The sequence below is a fragment of the Panthera leo genome, chromosome C1 (assembly GCF_018350215.1).
Source record: "Panthera leo isolate Ple1 chromosome C1, P.leo_Ple1_pat1.1, whole genome shotgun sequence".
NCBI lineage: Eukaryota > Metazoa > Chordata > Mammalia > Carnivora > Felidae > Panthera > Panthera leo.
In genome coordinates this window covers 79,678,624-79,703,416 of record NC_056686.1, presented here as the reverse complement: position 1 = coordinate 79,703,416, position 24,793 = coordinate 79,678,624, and the positions used below count along the sequence as shown (strand labels likewise).

The 24,793-nt window shown below is 42.1% G+C and overlaps 1 pseudogene; it reads left to right on the top strand.

Moving 5' to 3' along the window:
- Positions 1–7,791: 7,791 nt before the first annotated feature.
- On the top strand, positions 7,792–7,947 carry LOC122228397 (annotated as a pseudogene).
- Positions 7,948–24,793: the final 16,846 nt, after the last annotated feature.

The window sequence follows — 24,793 nt, the reverse complement described above, 5'->3', positions numbered from 1 at the left end:
GGATCGAATGAGTGCTCAGTGCTGGTGCTGTGTGAGCACCTACCCTCCGTGCCCACTCATTTAATAATCAAAAGAATTCCACTGATTTGGTGCTTTTGGCTTCACTGACAGGCAAAGAAAGAATTTGAGAAGTGACTCTTACAAGGTCACACACCAGTAAGGGGTGAAATCAGAAGTCAAACCAGATAACTAAGACATGCCAAATATGTGGGTTTTTAATAAAAGCCTACTATTAACCATCCACAACCTTTGGGGTTTACTCTGTGGTGGTGGTTGTCGGAGCAACATACAAAAAACAGGTTGTTTGCCCTCTGTTGCTTTGACTGAGGGGGTAATGACCACAGAGGATACCCATTTGACTCAGACGCTCTTGCTGGGAGGTCCCCAGTGTAGAGCAGAAGAAACTCCTTCATGCTCTGGGCCATGGCCTGCCTGGTAAAAACTTCCTGGGTTCCTCCAAGGTGGTAGTTTCCCTTCTACTGTTTATTGATGCGCTACAAAAAGGAAAGTGCTTGTAAACAACTTGAGTGCATGAACAAGCTAATTAAAATAATTAATAGCTTGTGAAAAAAGTAGTAAAACTAATTATTATAGATTGGCCCTGTGGGAAGAGGAAAATTGCTGACATTCTTCAGGTCTAAGCTGATCCATCTGAGACAGAAAAGCACAGTTTACCAGGTCCCTTCAGAGGATATGGTTCCTTCCCAGCCCAGATTCAAACTCTCCTGCTTCTCATCCCAACCTGTAATTTCCTTCTTGGCAGTTCCTCTATGCAAGTGACCCTCCAATGATCCTCACTCCAAACCGTTCCCTCTAGGCAAGCATCTGACTTTTCTGTTTTTAACTTAAAGAATCATGAAAGTTTTGACTCTGAGAAGCACGGCATTGAAGGACGCTGCAGACCTCTAGTAAAATGACCCATAGGATGCATGACTCCTTTTGCGAGTGTTTCCACTTTCCACTTTTCCACTTTCCAGTTTCCACTTGATGGCTAGCCAGTCTTTGCGTGAGCACCTTCCAGTGACAAGAAATGACAGCTGTGGCTGCTCTGACTGCTGTCAAATACCTCTTGCTTTTCTTTCGAGTTATACTCTGTCCCTTTAATGTCCCACTATGGCTCATTCTATCTCTTGGGGCCTTAGAGAATAAGAAAAATGCCTTTTCCAAGCATTTGAAGGCAGAACTGTGTCAGCTCATGCCTTCCCAGTGTCCAGTTCTACTCCCAAACCTGCTAGGTGTTCTACCCCCAGGAGCGGAGCACCCGTTGAAAGGTTCTCCAGTTTACCCAGGAGAGGTGTTTACCTGAAATGGCCAAAAGCAGCCCTGAGCAGGGGAGGATCAGAGTCTTCTCTGGGAGAAGCAACAGTCATAGCTGAGGGGAAGTGGAACACCAAGTCCAAAGTAGATCGGGGAACAGAGGAAGGACATCAAACAATAAATTTGTTAGCTCAGTGGGTCAGGAGTAGAGGAGAAACAGGAAGAAGAATAGGTCCAGAAAGGCAGTTCAGAACTAAGACCACGAATAGTAAATTTTTATAGGAGCTCCCCTTTTACATAGTTATTCACATGTGTCCCATGGCCATGCAGGGCCAGACACCCTCAGTTAAACACTGGGAGTTCTTCAAGTATTTATTATACAACAGGTTATCGAAACTGCCTTTACAACACATTCAAGAATCTTGTTGAACATCCCATCAACTCACTGGTCATTAGTTGGTAGAATCACCTGACACATTGGGGTAACAGGGTGTCTGAGAGGTGTTGAAAATGTACACCAGGGCATGGAGCAGTCTTTCTTTGCTCAGGAAAAGTCTCTTTAGTGGACTCTTTTAATTAGGTAAACATAGCTTGATAGAGTGCATGGGAAGCACTTAGTGTAACCAGTAAGACCAGCTCTCTTCGTCTCTCCTCTTAGACTGAGTGAGTCTCAGCGTTTTCGGACAATGGGAAGTAAGTGAGGCAGAGGTGGCCATGAGGCAGAGAGATACAGATCATCTTGCAGAATGAAGCAGATCAAGTAAAAGTGATCATACCGTGTTCAGACTGTGAGTGACCAAAGCAGGTCATCTTGTTTGAAATGGCACAATGGCATTGTTCCATACTTAGTTCATAGCTGTTCCCCTCTTCCAAATTTCTTAGTGGTCACTAACTGGTGACATCATTCACATTTCATGGAGGATCTAACGTCATTCACCCAGATCAGGAAATTTGTGTGCACTTAGAACAGCAGATTTTGTTCATTCAGCTAGCCTCTCCAGCTTCCTCTTTGCCAGGCCCTGCAGCAGGTGCTGTGGGTACAGCTGCAAGCTCTGTGAGTGCTCTCTCACCACCCTCCAGTTCCCTTGGAGCACATCATGAGCTTCTTGCTTTGTACCTGCTCACACACAGCAAGATGCCTGGAGACCCTGGAAAGTTCTCTAGCTACTAAGGTTAATTTATCCTTTAAGATTAAAATGAAATGGAAAGCCCAGCTTCCCTCTCCAAATCTCTAGATTATTCTTTTCCTAATCACTTCTGGGCTCAGCTTCCTGCTTCTGTTAATTCTCAATCCCCACTCAGCCCTTCACCTCCTGTGTGCATGGCCTCTTTTCCACACCATGTTACCCCACTGGGGAAAATGCTCCAATTCCTGCACCCCCACACCCTACTGTCAAGAAAAACAACACACTGTGTCAGTTCATTTCCTCTGAGATTTGGTCACCAGGACAGAATTAGAAATGCAAGAGATTTCTTGAGGAAATCTTGAGATTTCTTGAGGGAAGAGCGAGAGAGAGAACGTGCACGCACACACACACACACACACACACACACACACACACACACAGGAGTGGGCGGGGAAACCTTAGAACATGATGCAGGTCTGACACCTGTGACAAGAGAAGGGGAAAGAAGAGGATTTGTAAGAAGAGCCTCAGAAGACAGTACAGTTCTGGGAAAGTCCTGAGCAGGCAGATGGGAGATCTAGAGCAAAGATTGCCCAGTGGAAAAGTCGTGCGTTGGGCAGAAACGGCTAAGCTAGAGGTCTCCACTGAGTTCAGTCAAGGCTGGAGCAGCCCAGGTAGATGGAGGCCTTGGTGTGAACATTGCAGTGGGTCCCCAAGGTGCACGAGCTGGAGGCCAACCTAATTGCATTGTTTGTAGCAATTTCTCCCCAAGAGAGATCTGAGTGAATGATGCTCCACAGCTGGCTTGGAGCACCACATAGCAGACTTTTATTGAGGTTCTAAAATACAGGAGAAAATGATGGGAGTCATGTGAAAGCACAGCACAGCCAATAGAGGAAAATAAATATTGGACCCCACTGGTTTTAAACTTACTAGGCCATTCCTAACCACTTGTGGCTCTCTTTGTTGTGGTCCCTCACATTACCCCCTCACCTCACTTCCCTTGGCTCCTCTTTCCCTTTGTTTCTTCTCTTTCCTCTGGCTGTTAACCTTCAATTCTTTTTTTTTTTTTTTTTTTTTTTTTAGCTTTATTTATCTTTGAAGGAGGGAGCGTGCATGAGTGGGGGAGGGGCAGAGAGAGGGAGGCACAGAATCTGAAACAGGCTCCAGGCTCCAGGCTCTGAGCGGTCAGCCCAGAGCCCGACACGGGGCTCGAACTCACGGACCGAGAGATCATGACCTGAGCTGAAGTCGGACGCTTAACCGACTGAGCCACCCAGGCGCCCCTAACCTTCAATTCTTGATATTTTTCTCATACAAGGCAATTTATCCTTGGGGATTTCATCTTTCACGTGCCAGGTCTTTCACAAAACAAAGGATAGTCTTCTCTCTGAACAATTCTACTTCCATCTTTAAAATTAATGTTTTTAGGCCCATTACGTATTTTTTTTGTACAACTTCTACAGAGTTTCAGAATCTTAATTGTAGGTATTATTTGAAAACTGAGTGCATTTTTTGCCAGGGAATTAACAGATATGTCTTCTAAGATCCTTATCGTAGCTGTCAATTGCTCTATGAGTGATATCAACTGAGTTTAATTCAACAGTATTTATGGAGCTGCCCTCAGTCCTAAAAACTAAACTAAGTCATTTTGCAAAGAGAAATAAAATCAGCTCCTACCCCTAGGAAATAAGCTTCCGGCTTCTTGAAAGAAAAGTAGGGATATGTAAAAGGATCCACTACCAACTCAGTGGCTGAGCAGATGTCTAGATGAGGAGGCTGAAAATGGCTTCTGAGATCCTCGTTCAGGTTGAGTGATTAATGTCATTTATCCAGAGAAAGGACAGGACAAAACGCAAATGGGCGTGGAAATGGAGAAATAGGTGATTTTAGAGATAGATGATGTTTCAGCGGTGCTCAAATATTTTCCTGAATGGATGAATAAATGAAATGAAAAGGCAATGGCATGAGCTTTTCAAAGGTAACTGGAAATTCCAACCCTAGGAGGGTGGTGAAGGAATGGCCTGCAGAGAAATGGTTAAGTGGTAGGTTTGATGAGGCTGCCCAGTGGAAGCACTGTGGGACCCAAGGAATTTAACAAAAATCCCCTACCCCTGGACAAGCACAGAAAGACTAACTCCATTTTGTGCGACACCCACCATCTCATGTATAACCCCCACATGACCTACTTATTGCCTAAGACACTCCCCCACCCTAGTCAAGCCGCTGAGCACACCCTTACTGGAAATCGGCTCGTATAGGAATACGGAACCCCTAACCGCCAAAGAATGTAAACCCCGCCTTTTGCCCGCCAAACTTGCGCACCAATTCTGACCAGAATGATAGGCTAGTTCAAACAGTTACTATAGGGTAAATTGTAATTCAATTGGCCACCTGCATGAGGACTGACATGACTATGCAACTTTCTGTGTGTGTTACAATCTCATTGGCCACTGGCCCCTATAAAACTGCTACGCCTCTTAACCTAGGGGTCCAAGTCCCTGCTCTGCTGTGTCGGGTATACTTGGGCCCAAGCTCAAGCTTGCAAATAAACGCTCATGCGTTTGCATCGGTATCGGCTCCTTGGTGGTCTCTCGGATTCGAAATCGGGGGCATTACAGTACATCAGAGACAAAACAGCATAAGACAGCATAAGAGACAGAACACACTAAGTCTAGAATCCTCAGAGATGTGTACAGAAACAGACTGAGTAAAGAAAAGATTGTTCCAAGAGGAACAATCAGAACGGAGAGTAACAACCTGTCACTGAAGGTAAACGCAGAATCACAAGAAGCTAGACTAGAAGAGGAAGAAAAAACAGGTTAGATTCTTCTTTGGTGACCCTCAGAACCACCGTTTCAACAGTGAGGGGACAAGATGCAGAGAGGACTTTTGCTCTTGATGGAAGGAGAGAAGTTAGCATTAGAATACTGAACATTGGAGGAAAAGATGAGAAGCCAGAGAAAAGCGGAGCATGGCCAGAGCCTGAGGGGAAGGAGTCCAGAGAGGAGAGTGGGTGGGACTTAGTGATGAGACCGTCTTGCTGCCAGAGCCTTGAGGCAACCATTGATTGGCTGGGTCAGAGGTAGCCTCGGAAAGGAGTGGGGCACTGTGTTCTCCTACACAGGAGGGCAGATCAACACAGAAGAAATGGACTGAGTGGAAAAAAGGGAAATTGAGGGTGAAGTGGGCCTTCCTCCCACCTCTTAGAGACAGAGGACCAGGTGGCGCTCTGGTCTTTGGAGAGCATAACAGGTTTGAAAAGGCCATAGGAGTCAGCCAGAGATGACCTTGAGGAAGCTAGGAAGGTGTGTGTTCTCATCCTCACACTGACTACAATTCATTCACAGTGATAGCTCTTATTAGAGTTCTTATTTTTCACGTATTATTGATGTGGAGAACAAAGGCAAAAGGAAATGTAGATAAAATTAAATTTCCTTATAGCCCATTGACAAATACTTGAGGCAGGCAGAGTAAGACATTCCTCCAGGAACTCCCAACTGTCTGAATGTTAATGCCTGGCTAGAGGCAAAAACAACCTTAGCTTGAGGATAGTCAGGCCTCTAGGATCTGTAAGTCTTCTTTAACATATGAAAATCATTTTAGAAACTTCCCTGTGCCTTTCCCTTCCCCAATTCCCAAGTATGTGATCAGTCATCCCTCACAGTTACAGCGCAGCTCTTTCTGCCCACAAAGGGTCCTGACCCCGTGTCTTAATAAAAACACTTTGTTGCACCAAAGAAGTCTGAAGAATTCTTTCTTGGCCCTCGGCTCCAAACCCCAACACTTCAAACTGCATCATTTTGGCACCCCAACGTGAGGCCAGCATCTTCTCATCTGGGCTCTGAGCCTTGGTGCAAACTTGGTAAGTACTCCTCTCCTCTCCCTTTACTTTCATTTCAGGAGCTTTTCAGGGAGTATGGTCTTATTGGAACACTCTCATGTCAATTGCTCAGGCTGCAATCCTCTAACCCACGGCTCCTCTATGGGGAAGAGAAAGACTGCCTTTTGGCTGGAAGTTAGTACCTTGGCCGGAATGCTAATAAAGACTCAGAAACTTGATGCCCTCTCTTTATTCCCATTCTTATACAAAAGTTGTCTGTGTTGGGCACAGGACAGCCACCTAACTCACCAGGACAGCTGCCAGTCTTAAGACTCCCGTGTGAGGTTTCCTCCTCATTGGTCTAATGTGATACCCTTCACATCTCTGGCCTAGCTGCTTCTGGCCTCGAGACCTCCACTTGGAGCACATCAAAACCAGTAACCGACTGAATTAAACCCAACCAGGATCTTTCCCTAGGGAAGCTGGTTGTAAAGACTACATGTATTGGAATGTCAGTTAGATCATGATGGATTTCTGTCTTTACTGTTTTCCATCAGTGTCCCCTACTGGCTACTTAAATTATAAAGTTGGGTAATTTCCCCTTGAGAAACTCTCCTAGTGCTTTCTATGGGTTAAAAAGGAAGGATTCTTCAAGGCAAAGCATGTATTTTGATCCATTCAGTGCTACCCATTTATAGTCTAGAAAGCAAATGGGGAAGGGGAAGGTGGTAGCTAGTATCCCTCCTACAGGTCTTTACAGTGGGACTGGTGACCAACAGCGGTTTCGTTCAAAGAATGCCTCAGATTGCTTTTGATACCAAGAACCTCTGACATGTCCTGCGCCTGGGATGTCACCCAGGAGACAGGGGCAGGGGATGTTTGGCAATGGACCTTTTCTACTTTTCTAGAAGCATGGGAGCTTCTTCAGCCCCCAAGGATTCTCCCTTGGGATGCCTTTTAACTCACGGAAATCAATTCAGATTGTAAAATCTAGGAAAGAAAAAACTGATCTTCTTCTGTAACATTGCATGGCCTCAGTACTCCTTAGGAGATGAGGGGAGATGGCCATTATGGGGACGTTAAGCTTCTGTATGATCTATTGGATCTCTTCTGCAAGAAGCAGGGAAAATGGACTGAGGTACCTATATCCAGGCCTTCATGGCCCTAAGTCAGGATTCAGACCTGAGGGCCTATTGTAGAATGTGTTACCACCAACCAGGTTCATAAACCCCATCTGGATATACTGGATGATAACCGTCTAAATAGGCCCATTCCTCCTAATAAGCCAGGGCTACTTCAGGAGTCACTGACCAGTCCAGACAAAGAGGACACTGGCTCTGTTGCTATCCCTCCTCCTTATAGACCCCAAGACCTGTCTGCTCACAGCCCAGCTGGACAAACTAGGAGTGGGATTCCCTATCTTGCAAGAGTTCCAGCTAACTTTGGAATGCATCCTCTTAGGAAAGTTGCCAATGGAGAAATGGGCATGATTCAAGTCCATGTCCCCTTCTCCATGGCAGACCTGGCTCAGATAAAATAATAATTAGGATGGATCATGGTGTGTGCGGGTGACTGATCCTTGCCATGTCTTCTCACAAGACTTACGGGATCAAGCGATTTCTGGCCAGGAAACAAAAGCAGAATCATCCCATTCCCTAGTGAGTTCAGATGAAGACTGGTAATAAAATCAGGTATAACTCCAAGAGGCGGCATTGGAGAAGAACCAAGCTGGGTCTGTAAGAGATCGCTCGTGGGATGGCACGCATATTTATGCTGCATTAAGGTCACTTGTTCCTATCCCATCACTCTGTAAACCTCCCTACTACCTGAACAATAGATATGTTTTATCGGGGAAATGATTTTTCTCTGCTATTATGCTTCTGTACTAGTAGGTTAGTAATAAATATGTGAGAACTTTTGACTGAAAAGAAAAAAGCAATTAGGACAATATTGCGAAAACCCTTCTCAATTTATTGAATCAACAATTAACAAGTGTATATACTGTTTGATTTGACCTGGCAAGATATATACATCATATTAACTCGTTGCACCCATGAGGAAAGGAACTGTATTTGGGATATCTCTGGCAACCAGAGATAGGGAACGTTATCCAGTAGGGGGCGCTGCTGTTCCAAATACCAAAGCACACTGAAATTATCAGGAGGACAGACAAGGAAGGAAAAGGTGAGATCATGTGATTACTTGTTTAACAGAAGGAATGAAAAAACGATTCACTATACCTGTAAATTTTGATAACATTCAGGAAGTTATTCAAGATGCTGGTGAGAATACAGCTCTATTTCAGGGTCATTTGATAGAAGCTATCCATAGAAATGCAAATCTGGACCCAACCTCACCTGAGGCAACAACTATACTAAACCTGCATTTTATAAGTCAGCTGGCACCTGACAGGCACTAAAAACTGACTAAAATGGCCTTAGGTCCTCAAATCTTCCCTCTTCCCCCAGAACCTACTAGAGGTAGCAACTGGAGTCCTCAATAATACAGATGTGGCCTTAAAGCAAGGAAAGGACCGGAGAGCTGAATTGCAGGGTAACATATAGACTCAAAGATTGGCTGCCACTATTGTGGATTCCCCACAACACCAGACTAACCAGGGGCCAAAGAAAAAGCTGGTATCAAAGAATCAGGTAAGACTCCATGCTAGCGCTGTGGTCAGATCAGACAGTGGAAAAAAGAATGTCTAAACAAATGTTCTCCACCAGGGCCATGTCCTGTCTGTAAGAAAAAAACGACATCGGAAGAAAAACTGTCCTCATCTCCAGAGAGAGAGGGAGACAGGAACTCACTTCCCTACCTGAGAGCAGGAACCAGAGGATCTGGCATGATGGGGCCCTGAAGCTGGTCTGGCTCCCTTTGACATCAAGATGACTGAGCCCTGGGTTACTCTGGATGTGGAAAGCAAGTTTATCAATTTTGTTATTGATATAGGAGCCACTTTCTCTGTTCCTATTCAGCACTCCGGTTCTGCTTGTTTTTCTAACCATAAAATTGTTGGCATAGAAGGGGAAACTACGTGCCATCGGACAATGCCTTTAACCTGTATATACAAAAGTCAATGGGTTACTCGTGTTTTTCTACTCCTTCTGTCTTGTCCTACTCCATTACTTGGATGAGACTTAATGTGTAAACTGGGAAGCAGGTTTTCCCTTACTAAAGAAGGGGATGGCTTTTTCTCTTTAACACCTGGAGAGCTAAAACCTTATCCTGCTATCACTACTAGCTGGAAGGAAATAAATCCACAAGTCTGGGATTGTGATGTCCTAGGACGGCTCTTAAAGCCCAACCAGTTAAAGTGATTTTAAAGAAGCCAACCAGGGGTGCCTGGGTGGCTCAGTCGCTTAAGCATCCAACATTGGTTCAGGTCATGATCTCATGGTTCCGAATTGGAGCCCCACTTTGGATCCTCTGTCTCCCTCTCGTTGTCCCTGCCCCCAACTCTAAAATAAATAAACATTTAAAAAAGATAAATAAATAAAGGACCCATTCACTACCCTTCATAGAAAACAATATCCCTTAAAACCTGAGGCAAAGGCTGGATTGCAACCACTTATTGATAAGTTTCTCAAACATTGTATTTTAAAGCCTTGTCAATCTCCTTATAACAATCCAATTTTACCAGTCAAAAAGCCAAGTGGGGACTATTGAATGGTACAAGACTTGAGAACTATAAATGAAGCTTTATGCCTGTTCATCCCATAGGCCCAAATCCCTATACTATTTTCACTCAGGTCCCTGGTGATGCCCACTGGTTTATAGTACTTCATTTAAAAGACACCTTCTTTTGCAGCCCTCTAAGTGAGGAAATGCAGCCACTATTTGCCTTTGAATGGGCCTCACCTTTGAGCCCCCAGGCTGCTCAGTTAACATGGATGGTCTCCCCAAGCCACCACTGGGATTTAGAGACAGTCCTCACCTTTTTGAGACTGCATTTAGTAAAGACCTTCATGCTATCGCCTTGCCTCAAGGGACTACAGTTCAGTATGTGGATGATATTTGAATCCATAGTCCCACGAGAGAAATGTCTGATGGCAATCCTGTAACTTTAATTGATTTCTTGGCAGACAGGAGAGGGTACTGTATCTTCCTTAAAAAGATGCAAATATCTAAACAGAAAGTACAATATTTGGGATATGAGCTAACGCCAGGTCACCATATCCTGTCTACTGACAGGAAAAAGACTATATTAGATCCTGGACCCCCAGCTATGAGAAAACAACTCCGTACTTTCCTAGGTATGGCAGGTTCTTCCCAGTTTACACTTTCCTAGGTATGGATTCCTGGATTTGGGCTCTTAGCCAAACCATTGTATGGTTCAGTTAAAAGCCCTGATGAGGAACCTTTATTCTGAACTAAAGTCCAGCAGACGGCCTTTCAAACATTAAAAGCTAGGCTTTTGCCAGCCCCCGATTTGGCTTTACCAAATTTAGAAAAACCTTTCACTGTATATGAAGCAGAAAAACAGGGACAAGCTTTGGGAGTTCTTACCCAGCAATTAGGAAGTGAAACAAGACCAGTGGGCTATTTTCCGAAGTCACTCGATAATGTCGCTCAAGGTGGCGGCTTGTCTTCGAGGGGTGGCTGCAAGAGGCCTCCCAGTAGAAGAGGCCTCAAAACTTACTCTGAGACAGTCTCTGCGAGTGATGACTCCACATCCGATCCAGAGTGTCTTAGAAACCAAAGGCCACCAATGGATGACGGGAGGCCACTTAGCAAATACCAGGCTAGATACACCTGAAATAATACTTAAAACCTGTCAAACTTTAAGCCTAGCTATCCTTATGCCTGGCCATTATACTTGTATGATAGACTGCGACTACTCAGAGATTATTGATCTTGTTTATTCTAGCAGACCAGATTTAAAGGAGTCCCCTATTGAAAATGCAGATGATAATTGGTTTACTGATGGCAGTAGCTTCCTGGATAAGGGAGAGAGAAAAGCTCGATGTGCTATAGTTAGTTTAATTAAGACCACTGAGGCAAAAGCCCTTCCAACAAATACTTCTGCCCAAAAGGCTGAATTAATAGCACTTATCCATACTCTTTAATTGCTACATACCCATGGAGGAAGGAAAGGGGATTATTATCAAGCCGTAATTCCCCAATCAAATATGGGCCTGAAACTATTTCTTTTCTTTTCTTTTTTTTTCTAATGTTTATTTATTTTTTGAGAAAAAGAGACAGAGCACAAGCAGGGAAGGGGCAGAGAGACAGGGAGACACAGAATCTGAAGCAGGCTCCAGACCCTGAGCTGTCAGCACAGAGCCCAAAACAGGGATTGAACTCACAGAGTGCAAGATCATGACCTGAGCCGAAGTTGGATGCTTAACTGACTGAGCCATCCAGGGGCCTCTGAAATTATTTCTCTTCTTGAGGCTGTATATCTACCTAAGGAGGTAGCTGCAATTCATCTCAAAGGACCTCAGAAGGATATGATCTTAGGGGGACCTGGGTGGCTCAGTTGGTTAAGCATCTGACTCTTGATTTTGGCTCAGGTCATGATCTCACAGTTTGTGAGAGAGATTGAGCTCTGCACAGGGTTTTGTGCTGACAGTGCAGAGCCTGCTTGAGATTCTCTCTTTCCCCCTCTCTCTGTCCTTCCCCCACTTGCATGCAAGCATTCTCTCATTCTCTCTCTCTCTCATAAATAAACTTAAAAAAAAAAAAAGGATATGATCTTAGAATCTAAAGGAAACAACTTGGCAAACCATGCAGCCAAACAGGCAGCACAAAATAAATAAATATTCAGTCTCATACCAATCTTAACTCCAATAAAGTCCATAATTCCAATCTATTCAGACCAAGAAATTCACAACGTGCAGGAATGAGGATATTCAAAAAATGCATAGGACTGGCTTGTTAATAATAAGGGAAAAATCTTTATACCCAAAAATAACCAATGGAAGATAATACAGGGTTTACACCAGGCTACTCATTTGGGCAAAATACTTTAAAACATTGTATTAAAAATATATTTGATCGAATAAATTTAACAGCTACAATAAAACTGGTCAGCCGATCCTATATTGTTTGTGCACAAGTAAATCTGGAAGACGTGGTCTGCCCTCCCCCACTTTTAAAACCAATCCAAAGCCATAGGACATATCCATAAGAGGACTGGCAGCCTGATTTCACACAAATGCCTCCTTGCAAAGGCTATGACTTCCTACTGGTGTTTGCTGATACTTTCACTGGGTGGATCAAGCCTTTCCATGTAAAATGGAAAGAGCCACGGAAATAACCAAAGTTTTCTTGCTAGAAATTATTCCTAGATTTGGCCTCCATGATCCCTTCAAAGTGACAATGGTCCTTCTTTTAATATGCAAATAAATAGCACAAGATTTTAAAATTAAATATTTTGGAGGTGCCTGGGTGGCTCAGTTGGTTAAGCATCAGACTTGATTTCAGCTCCTTGCTGGGCATGGAGCTTGCTTAAGATTCTCTCTCTTCCTCTCCCTCTCCCTCTGCCCCTTCCTTGCACCCCCCCCCCCCACCTCAGCTCTCTCTCTCTTTCTAAAAAAAAAAAAAAATTAAATATTTTCTACATTCAGCTTGGCATCCACAATCCTCTGGGAAGGTGGAAAAAGCTAATCATACTCTAAAATGATACCTTACTAAACTTAGTCCAGAGGCCCAGGAAAATTGGGTTACTCTCTTACCAATAGTACTTCTCAGAGTAAGAACAGCTCCAAAACAACCTCTAGGACTTAGCCCTTTTGAGTTATTATATGGAAAGCCATTTCTTACAGTAGACTTGTTATTAGATTAAGATTATAATACTCCATCAAATTTTTCACTTAAGGTTGGTTTAATGGTAAGTTACTTAATGAGTATACTGATCACATGCTCCCCAAACCTGATTTAACTACAACTGAAAGTCCGCCGCACGTAAGTCCTGGAGATAAGATTTATTTAAAAGATTGGAAGTCAAATACAGCGGGGGATTTAAATCCAAAATAGAAAGGTCCATATGTACTCCCACTGCAGTAAAATTAGAGGGGCACTCTTCATGGGCTCATATCTAGAATAAAACCTGTACCTCCTTCACAGGAAACCAATGAGCAAACTAACATGCCTTCTTACACCTGTGAACCTGTAGAAAATCTAAAATTCCTCTTCAAACAACAATTAAGGTTGTATATTTTCTCCTTGTTTTCTGTTCATCTATCTTAGCTGACAATTCCTTTCTATAACGGGCACAGTATTATACTGAACTGCGACATCAAACAACTTGTTGGATATATGGAATTTGCTCAAGTCAAGTACATCTGAATTCCCTGGTGGGTTTTCCCCTTTGCAAGGCACTGATTGGCACTCTCTGTATATTTATATTTCAGAAATAATATATAATGATACCATGTTTCATTGATAAATCTATCACTACTTAGAATGTTTCTTCCCAGCCCATGACCAACAGAACATGGAATTTACCAAGACATACCCAGACTTTTTCATACCCTCAAACTATTAAAATATTAACTGACTTTACAAACCCATGAATTGATGCCCTCTAATGAGTGCCTAACTTACAAAACCCCACTTGTCACTATACTGAGGATGGCATATATCAAATTTGGGATGCATATTTATGGCTCACACCCACTATTGGACAGTTCAGTCAAACGGCAATTTTATGGGGGAGGCAAGAAATCATACATATGACACATGGCATTTAGGACAGCTATCATTAGAACAGGTTCTCAAACCATTATGCTCCAGGCAGCTGATTGGCTTGCTACTGGTTGGATAAGGCGACCTGGAATCAGATGGCTGGCTCCAAATGAAATCCACTGGTTATGTGGAACTAACCACATATCCTCTAGGTCATCATCGCACCTTAGGTTTTGCCTGGATTCATGGGTGCGTTATCCAACCATCACTTCCCCCAGGTGATCTTCCCAATTTAAAAATAAGATGGACACAGTCTAGAAAACAGATGATCACTTGGTGTCCATTTTTGCTCCATCTGTAGGATTAGAAAGTGTAATTTGGCATATAGAAGCCCTTAATAAATGCACCGTGAAGGTCCTCAATGATTCACAGAACAGCATCTCCTTACTTAATACTTAAGTCGCACAGATAAGCAAAGCTGTTCTACAAAATACAATGGCTTTAGATGTCCTAACAACAGCACAAGGTGGTACATGTGACATTATTAACACAGGATGCTGTGTATACATCCCAGATGATCACAAAAATGTCACAAAGCTATTAAAAGATATGAATACCCAAATCGAGGCTCTACAAAACCTTTCCCTCCTTTTCAGTGATTGGTTACATTACTGGTTTGGAGGGGCATTTTGGTCAACTATTAAGGGTCTCTTTGCTGCACTTCTCATTCTTATAGCCGTAGTCATCCTAACATATTGCCTTTTTCAGTGTCTCTCTGCTGAGACTCCATCACTACGATGACTTCACATCAACAGATGATCCTTTCCACAGAGATACTTCTTTACTGTCCACGTTGGATTCAGCTGCCTCTGCCTTTCGTAACTCCCCTATACATTCCCAGACTGACCAATATTGACCCATAGGTAGGGACATCTCTATGCCCCTCTTCAGCAGGAAGAAGTTACAGAAGATAAGACCTTCCTCCCTCAGCAGCCTGAAAGATTTAGGGGTCAAAATTGTTGGGGGGGGGGGGCCGGAGATGATGTGGAGAACAAAGGCCAAAGGAAATGGAGATAAAATTAAATTTCCTTATAACCTACAGCCCATTGACAAATACTTGAGGCAGGCAGGGTAAAACATTTCTCCTGAAACTCCCTACAGTCTTAATGCTAATGCCTGCCTAGAGGCAAAAAAAAAAAAAAAAAAACAAAAACCTTAGCTTGAGGATAGTCAGGTCTTTAGGATCTGTAAGTCTTCTTTAACATATGAAAGCCCTTTTGGAAACTTCCCCTGGTCTTTATTTCCCCAACTCCCAAGTATACAGTCTGTCACCCCTCACACTTAAAATGCAGCTCTTTCTGCCCATGGGTCCTGCCTCTTGCTTTAATGAAAGCACCTTTTTGCACCGAAGGGACTCCTGGCTGGCTTAGTCGGTGGAGCACACAACTGTTGATCTCAGGGTTGTAAGTTTGAGCCCCAAACTGGGTGTAGAGGTTACTTAAAAATAAAATCTTTAGGGGCACCTGGGTGGCTCAGTAGGTTGAGCGTCTTACTTTAGCTCAGGTCATGGTCTCACGGTTTGTGGGTTCAAGCCCTGCATCGGGCTCTGTGCTGACAGCTCAGAGCCTGGAGCCTGCTTTGGATTCTGTCTCCCTCTCTCTCTGCCCCTTCCCCACTTGTGCTCTGTATCATTCAAAAATAAACATTCAAAAAAAAAAAAAAAAAAAGAAATAAAATATCTTAAAAAATAAAAAATAAAATAAAAACACCTTTTTACATCAAAGACATCTCAAGAAAGAAACTTGGCCTTGGCTCTGAACCCCAACACTTCAAACAGCATGATTATCTCACTTAACTCTTGAAACAGTCCTTAAGCTAAGTTCTGAGGGGTGGAAACCAAAGCACGGAGAGGTTTTAAAAAATGTTTACAGTGATGGAGCTGGACTTCCAACCTACTTCACCTCACCTTACAGCCCATGCCATAAAATGCCTTTTTCTAGAATACCTTACCTTTCCCATCATGACTTACAAAACGTGTACTCTTACCAAGCTCTGCCCAGGAATCCTCAGTCTGATTTCCCAGTCTGGACTCTGGACCTTCTCAGAGGTTCCTCCTGTATCAGAAGTACCCTATGTCCCCTTCCCTCTCTGCCAAGCAAACTGTTTTCCCCACCCCCTCTCTTCAAAGATTTCTTCATGGATACCTTCTCTGTGAGGTCCTCTCTTTGTGGGTGAATCTGAGATTGAGCTTCTCTTGCTCTTGTGTTCACTGTAAAGCTTAGGTATTTTCCTATCATTGGATGGCCAAGCTTGTGGGAACCTTTGTGTCCACCTGGATGTCAGCTCCTTGAGAGTGTCCCAGTCTCAAAGCAGGGAGGACTTTCGTCCGCTCTCAATATGTCCTAACCAGTCTCTACTCTGCGATACTAGTTAACACATAACATTTGTAGAATATGATGATATTGCCAACAAATGTGTATTTACCTGCCTTCTCTATAAATGTAAGTGGCCAAAACCTCTATAAGGATTTTAATCAAGAGGTAACTTTTCTCAAAATTGGATTGCTTTATTTTCTGAACTTATACCTAGCTAGGGATTTGGTCATTTCATCCTTGTGTTTTATCTACATTTACACTGTTCAGTTGCTCCTGAGTTAAAAGGGAAAGGCTAGCAATTTTCTGCTCCTTGCCTGGTCTGTTGCTAGAAATGTGTGAGATTTACTTGGCTCCGGTTTCCCTGAATATCTCTACCTTTCCAAGGAGGCATCCAAATGCTGCATTAAGGCAGCATTAATCTCTGCAGTGTTTCTTCCTGCTCAGGAGTTACCTCTTCCTGAATCCTCTTAGTTTATTGGAGGGAAATTCCTAATTGCCCTTAATTTATCACTCCTCTGACCCTGTTTCCATTGCTGATACATTTTATTGGCTTCATGAAGACAAGACCAAAGCACTAAACTAAAATAAATTAAAATGAAACCTACTTCAATGCTTTAAGTTCCTGAATGTTCTCCCTTACCCACTATGGCTTTTAAGGTATTTAAAGAATCTCTCATCGTGTGGCTTTTCCTAAAGCCATTCTTCCATCACTGTCTACTCCAGATTTTTCTCAGTTCACTTTTGTACCTTGTTAGTATTGTTTCAGTCCTCCTACCCCTTTTTAAAACCTCTTCTTTTTAAAAATGCTGGTTTTATAAATCAAGAGCCTTCTGTTTTTCCCATGGTCATTTTTGGTTATTCTCATGTGGTCCTTCCTCATTTAGTAGTTTTTCTGAGCAGTTAATTCATTTCCTGGACACAGAGGGTTTTAAAGAAGCCTTACTTTGCCTTATTATCCACTTTGCCGCTCAATCAACCCTTTGTAATAGTATCTGGTTCTTCTAATCCTATTTAACATCCTCATCTACTTTATAATCAACTCTCCGTTCTCTTCAATGACCAGCTTCTGTGGTTCATCCTTCTATTTGCCTTTCTCCCATGATATTACATCCGGGCTGATCAAAATCGAGCTTCCTTTAGCTTTCTGCCAATTGATTTTTATGAGTGAGTCAAAAATAATTTTATTTTGGGCTCATGGTAACTCTTTTTCACTTGTGCCAATAATCATGTATGCTAAACACATTGATTTAAAAATAAGCACATGCTTATTGTCATAAAGCAACCGTATTTTTTCCCATGATCTACTACTAGTTATAAAAACATTTCATCTCCTTAGGTAATTATGATAGTCACAGAAATAACTTTTAAATACTGCTATGTGTCTTCTCTAAAAAACGATCTCATTTTCATGAAAACTACCTTCTTGGTCTTACACCATCTACACTTATTAATACCTGTGGTATAGGTGTTTCTTAGGTTTCTGATGGAAAGATTTTGCTGACTGATCCAAGCTTAGACTTTTGCCCTTTTTTGGGGGTGACGGACAGGTTTTTCTAAATTAATTATGAAGTCATTCTCATCTGGAATTCATAATATTCATGTAACAGTCTCAAAGAGCTTCATGAATAAAGATAGCTACTGTAGAGTTTGACACTCTGAGGTATAAAGGGGTTAAATTATGAGCCTCAGCAACCAAACAATAAGGCCCTGACGGAACCAAAGAGAGCCAGCCTGCCTAAATCATTTCTTCTGACTCCTCTCAAGCTCCCACCCGGTGTCCCACCTCCAGTCCCTTCTCCTTTGTTTCTGGCTGTTTCCTCTGATTGTAATTCATTCTGTATTCCTTCCTGCTCCTCTGTCTTGGCTAATTGTTCTTTTCCCACACTACTTGGTTTTAATTTCCTCTAGTTATCACCTTATCACCAATGTCTACACTTCCTCTCTCTTTCTGACCTATCTCCAGCTCACTGCTGACCTGCAGGGTCCCTAGCACAACTGCTTAATTTCCACTGTATGCGGGTTTGCCGATCTCTGAAATGGGAGTGGTAACTCTCCCTTTCTTCCCAAAGCCGCCCGATCAAAATCCAGTCTTTCTGGGACAGTCTTACCAATAACAAACTATGGGCGTGCTGCATTCTGTGATTATTTTAATGAACATTCCAATCGGTTTCACTAGCAAAGCTGGAAGCTGAGAGGATATGTCATCCTTTTGGCTCTGTTTGCCCCTATTTTTAACTTTGCGAGGGAATCCAGCCACACGAGTTCTCATTTTCTCTGTGTGGCACATTCACTGACAGAGCAATTTTCTCTGTGCTGTAAAAATTTGAGTGACATCCTGAGTAAACCTATTATCTCTTTTCTTTGAGGAAAAAAAAATGTTCTTCTTACCCTTCCCCACAGGGTGGTGTCCTAGGAACTCCGTCAAAACACGTAGGCTCACTCACCAAGTTTCTTCACCAAGGGTTAAAATGGAAATCTTAATTTTTAAAAGCTGGTGTCATTATTGCATTAGAGAAGGAGGGGTATCCAATATTTAACGTAGGCTCATTGATCCCAGGGTGTGTGTGTGGGGAGGGGGGGTAGCACTCAAGCTCGCCATTGTTGTTTTGTTTGGTTTTATTTTGCTCCAGCAGACTTGATCCTTCTTTTTCCTTTTAGGGCTTGGGGGGATGGGGAAATGAACTGTCCCCTGACTGAGGAGGTGGAGTGGAGGCCTTTGTTTTAAGACCGCAGTTCTGATTACACCTGACAGGGCTGAAACTTGATTCCCACAGAGACTACTCACACCTTATCTTCTTCATTCGTGATGATTACAGCAGGAATGCGGCACAAGGTGTCACTTTGATTCAGTCTGTATACTGCCGAGTGTGATAATAAAAAGAAAAGTTCATTTTTTTGGTCCCAAGATTAGCTCCAGGGAGAGTTCTCTCCCTTCCACCAGTTTTTTTTTTTTTTTTTTTTTTTTTTAAACTGGTCATCGAGGCTAAATCTTAATGTTCCTGGCTGAGATTCTCATAGTTTGAGAATAATCACGTTTAATAAAAAGTCTGCCTAAGAAAAGGACTCCCATAACCTGAGCCATGGCAGTGATTTTGTGGTATTTGGATTCATGTCCATAAAAATATTTGGACACCAGATGGTGGATTGTTAGGAGCATTCATCCCAAACCAGAAGTTTTAAAAAATTCACACACACACACACACACACACAGACTCACAGCACGGTGGGAGGGAAAAATCATCATTAGTTTTTTTTCCAGTCATGCTGCATGAGTAATGGTAAAAGCAAGAGCTAAAACAATAAGATCACCGTGTTGAACTCTTAATGCGTTGTCAGGAATACAGACTTCAAGTAGTGCTGAAAATATGTTCTTCCTCTGAATAACGCATACTTTAAGTGCAACTCACTTTGACAGCTTACCAATTGTACATATTTTCTAAAAAACAAAATCATCCTGCTGGTAGAGGAAGCTATTGGCGGTGACCTATCTCCTATACAGGACCAGATTGAGAGGAAGCCAAATTAAACACTAAACCAACAGCCAAGGGCCCCGCTCATTAATCCAAAATGACATTTTCTCTGCAGGTTGATTTTGTTTTTAATAGTCTCAACCATCTACACTAATGGGTGGGTACGCACAGGATAAATAAACCAAAACAGGATAACAGAAAATGGAATTGATATTTAACTGTGGAATGTATGTTTGTGGGAGGGCTGTTATTTATGTCACATGGTGGTCACGCTCCATGGAGCTTTGGCTGTCCCTTTGTTGTGCTAGAGCAAACGTGAACTGTGAACTGTTCTCTGAAGGAAAAATCTGGCCCTGGCCCATGGGTCCACCTTAGTTTGTGTCTTTACAGAGATAGGTCTATGCAGATAGGTGTGCACCTGCATCTAATCAGAAACACAGAGTTTCGACACACGTTAGGTCCCCTGCCACACAATTTATCCTTGACTTCTCTGCTGCTTGATTGAAGAAAAGAACATCTCTGGAAGGATATATTGTCATTTCTTTCAGCTATTTTAAACTTAATCCCTGGATCAAGGCAGATAATTAAAGAACTTCATGTTTGAACTGTATCATTTTGTTCCCTCAGAGAACTGCGTTCTTGAGGACTTCACTTTGCTGTGAGGCCCTAACTTAAGTCTCCTTGGGTGATCCTGTGAGAAACAACTATTGGGAACTGAGTTGCTTTACATATTATTCATGACATCAGTGTCCTTTCCAAAGATGCACCGGAGAAACTTCTTTCAGGTCTCCAGTATCCTGAGCCCCTGGTAGGTATCTTACAAAACAGGGTAAGTTTGGGGTGCCTGGGTGGCTCAGTCGGTTAAGCGGCCGACTTCGGCTCAGGTCATGATCTCACAGTCCGTGAGTTCGAGCCCCACATTGGGCTCTGTGCTGACAGCTCAGAGCCTGGAGCCTGCTTCAGATTCTGTGTCTCCCTCTCTCTCTGACCCTCCCTCGTTCATGCTCTGTCTCTCTCTGTCTCAAAAATAAATAAACATTAAAAAAAAATTTTTTAATAAAAAAATAAAAAATAAAAAAAACAGGGTGAGTTTTATGACTGATATGGTTTCTTTGTTGCTCAGAGCCAAATCTGTGGTCCCTCTGTAGTAACTGCTTGAATCCCTATGATTGGAATTGCTCTGCAGTGGCATTATTTGTTTCACTTTACTGTCTTTTTCTCTTCTTCTTTTGTTTCAATTTTATTGCATGATTTTTTAAAAGTTTATTATTTTGAGAGAGAGAGAGAGAGAGCATAAGCGAGTGGCAGAGGGGCAGAAAGAGAGGGAGATCAAGAATCTAAAGCAGGTTCCACACTGTCGGTGTGGAAACCAATGTGGGGCTCACACTCATAAACCATGAGATCATGACCTGAGCCTAAATCAAGAGTTGAATGTTTAAATGACTGAGCCACCCAGGCACCTCTTATTGCATGATTTTTATAAGTCACGTAAGGTACATTTTGAAATAAGTCAGGGTAGTTAAATGGATACATTTATCATTCTTATGGCATTTTCTGAGCAAACATCAACAAGAAAATAGCCCCTGGAGATACCCCCAAAAGTATGAATGATAATGGGGGAAAGTTTTTAAATATTTTTATTACCCCAGGTAATTGAGAATTTGAGATACAGCAGCTATTTTTAATTAATTTGAAACACAGAGGAAATTGAAGCACATGTTGATTTCAGACTGGAGGAAGAAGAAGCAAAAACTCTCTGCTGGGTAGGACACCACTACTGAGCAAACCAGGACTCACAGGAAAGGAGGAAGGTACCATCTGACCCTTTACTAGGTGGGAAATGGTCCTGAAAGGGCCCATCTGGGCCAAGGGCTGAAACCAAGGACAACCTCATCTGGAGGGAAGGGTTACTCTGCTGAAAGAGTGAAGCAGGCAGGGAAATCATTCTCTAAACCCAATTCAATGCTTCATATTTCTTTTAAAATCTCATTTGTTTGTTTGTCTATTATTATGCTTAAATTTGAGCAAATCATAACCCAAGCCCTATTATCCATCCTTGATAATGACATTTATTTATGAAGGTAAAGTCCATCAACTACATGCAACAATGCGCCTGTCACTGAGGATAAATGAACAAGTCAGAAGTCCTGTTCTTAACGAGCTCACCCCTTTTTGGCCCTTTTTGTTTGTTCATTTATTCAAACACCTATTTATTATTTCATATTTATTTGTTTTATCCAGTATCTCATTTAGTTATTGAGTATCTGAAGGGAGGGCTATAAGGATAATTGTGGGAGGGTACCTAAGCTATAATGCGTTGGGGAACAAAGGAAGTCCACCTGAGGAGGTGGTCTTTAGATTGAGACCTGAAAGCAAGGAGCTGGGCCAGGGGCCAGGGATGGGACGGGTGAATGCTGAGTGGATGGAACAGTGTCGGCAAAGTCCTGAGGTGGGAATGAGATGCCTGAGTTGGCTGGAGAACAGTGAGGGAGGGCCAGTGTGCATGTGATGAAGTGACAAGGTACCTGTGAGGTCGTGCTGTAGGAAAGCATTATTTCTTCTCTCAGATGCCCTCGTGGCCAACATCTTTCAGCTCCTTTAAGTCTTTGCTCAGCCACTCTTTCAATTTGTCCTAACATGACCATCTCATCTAAGTTGTCATAGCCTCCTCCCTCCGATTAGTTTCCTTTGCATATATCACCTTCTAACGGTATAATACAGTATTTATTTATTACGTTTCTTGTTTGTCTCCCCCCTACCCTTTTCCATTAGCTTCAAGAAGGCACAGATTTTTATCTGTTCTGTTGACTGGCACAACCCCCAAATCTAGAACAGGGCCCGACATGTGGCAGGCACTCAATCAATAGCTGTTGAATGGAATTAAGTTGAAAGGCAATGAGCATTTTAAGCAAGGATGCAACCTGATCTTATTTATATTTTTGGAAGATAACTCCGGAAGCTGAGTGGGAAAAAAATACGTTTTAAATCCAAAAGACACTTCTCTACATCGTTCTCCATCAACTCCAGAATCTAAAACCAAGCCTTGGCCAGGAAGATGTTAAGCTTCTTTCTTTTTTAAATCACCCAGGTAGATAAAGAAATAACATGGGTATTATGGAGGCTTTATGCACACGGGGAGGAGCCACAGAAGGAAAGCCAACCGCTCTATCAAGTCAGGTCAGGTCAGAAGCACCCACTGCATGCATGCCTACCAACAAAGCCCCAAATAACTGGGATCAATGAAACAACAGGTTATGTTTGCGCTGATTCCCTTTGCTGTGGCTTGCTACCGCTTCGAGGAAGAAGCTATTTACTTTTCATGTCAGAGTTTAAAAAATTTTTTTTCAGATTTCACTCAAAAGCAAAACAATTTGTACTGGTTAACTCTTTTTAAAGAAGTATATTGAAAGAAATTGCCTCAGGATAGGGTGCTCATACTCCATTAAGAGGAGATTTATTGGTTACACAGACTTGGAAAGCCTAATCTGGGCTGATTCGTGCACTCAACAAATATTTATCAAACATTTTATATATGCATGTCCTTTCTGGGGAGTTAAAGAGATGATTCTTATACGGGTTCCTTATAAAGCTTACCTTCTAGTTGAGGAAATGACACACATGCACAAGAAGTTAAATTAGAAGAGACCAATGCAAACTGTGCCCTGAGGCAGCTTGTAAGTATTAAACAGGTGGTAAGACCAGGTGCTGTACAATCACTCCCAAATGCTAGCCTGTGTAGCTTTCACTCCCTTAGACAGTCACATAATAAAAAAATATATAAGTGAATATAAATGAGTTTTTCTGAAGCTAAGGGTACAACATTGAAAGAACTGACCATTATTCTGAGACTGTGCCTTTTGGTCTTTTTGAGTGGTAAAATATCTTTTCTTTCATAAGATCATTGTGATGGTGGTCTTTTTAAAAAAAAGTCTTTATTTTGGCAGAATAAAAAAGTTGACAATCCTATATTGGACTTTATTATGTTGAAGTCGTGCACTGATTCATAAATGCCCCAAACTAGAAACTGCTGCTGTTAGAGCAAACAGGATGGACAGGAGGGGTTCATTGACCAAATGGAATAAACTGGGTAGGATTTTGATGGTCAGAGTGGATACAGATGGACATTATATATTAAGTCTCAGCACATTTTTGGTGAGGTGAATTTAACCATGCTTTGTGTGGAGGTTATATGAACAAAGCCACAAGATAACAACGCAGATGACCAGCTTGGAGTCGTCCTCTGTAGGGAGTGCATATAGGTGATTACTGGGAAATTAGTTTTTAGAGTAAAATTGGGGCAGATTATGGAGAACCTTGAATGTCCAAATAAGGAGATAGACTTTAGAGAAATGGCAGCATTTTAATGGGTAGTTTTAAAGCAGGAAAGTAACGTGAAGGAGTATTGTTTTTTTATTTTTATTTTTTTAATGTAATTTATTGTCAAGTTAGCCAACATACATTGTATATAGTATGCTCTTGGTTTCAGGGGGTAGATTCCCATGATTCATCGCTTACATACAATACCCAGTACTCATTCCAACAACTGCCCTCCTTGAAGGAGTATTATTTTTAAAAAATTAACAAAGTCGTCAAAGCACAAAGGAAGAGAATAAAACAAGAAAAAAAGGAACAGAGGGGAACTACAAAACAGCCCAAATAGCAATAAATACATACCTACCAATAGTTATTTTAAATGTAAATGGACGGAATTCTCCAATCTAAGAACATAGAGTGGTTGAATGGGTTAAAAAAGAAAAAAAAAAAAAAAACAAAGAAAAGAAAAGCAAGACCCATCTATATGTTGTCTCATCTATATGCTGGCTCACTTCAGATGTAAGGACACACATAGACTAAAAGTGAAGGGATGGGAAAAGATAATCCATGCAAATGGAAACCAAAAGAAAGCTGGGGTAGTTGTGCTCATATCAGACACAATAGACTTGAAAACAAAGAGTGTAATAAGTGACAAAAATAGGCATTATATAATGATAAGGGGGTCAACCCAACAAGAGGATATAACATTTGTAAATACTTATGCAGTCAACAAAGGAACACCTAAATATATAAAGTAAATATTAACAGACCTAAGAAGAGAAATAGACAGCAATA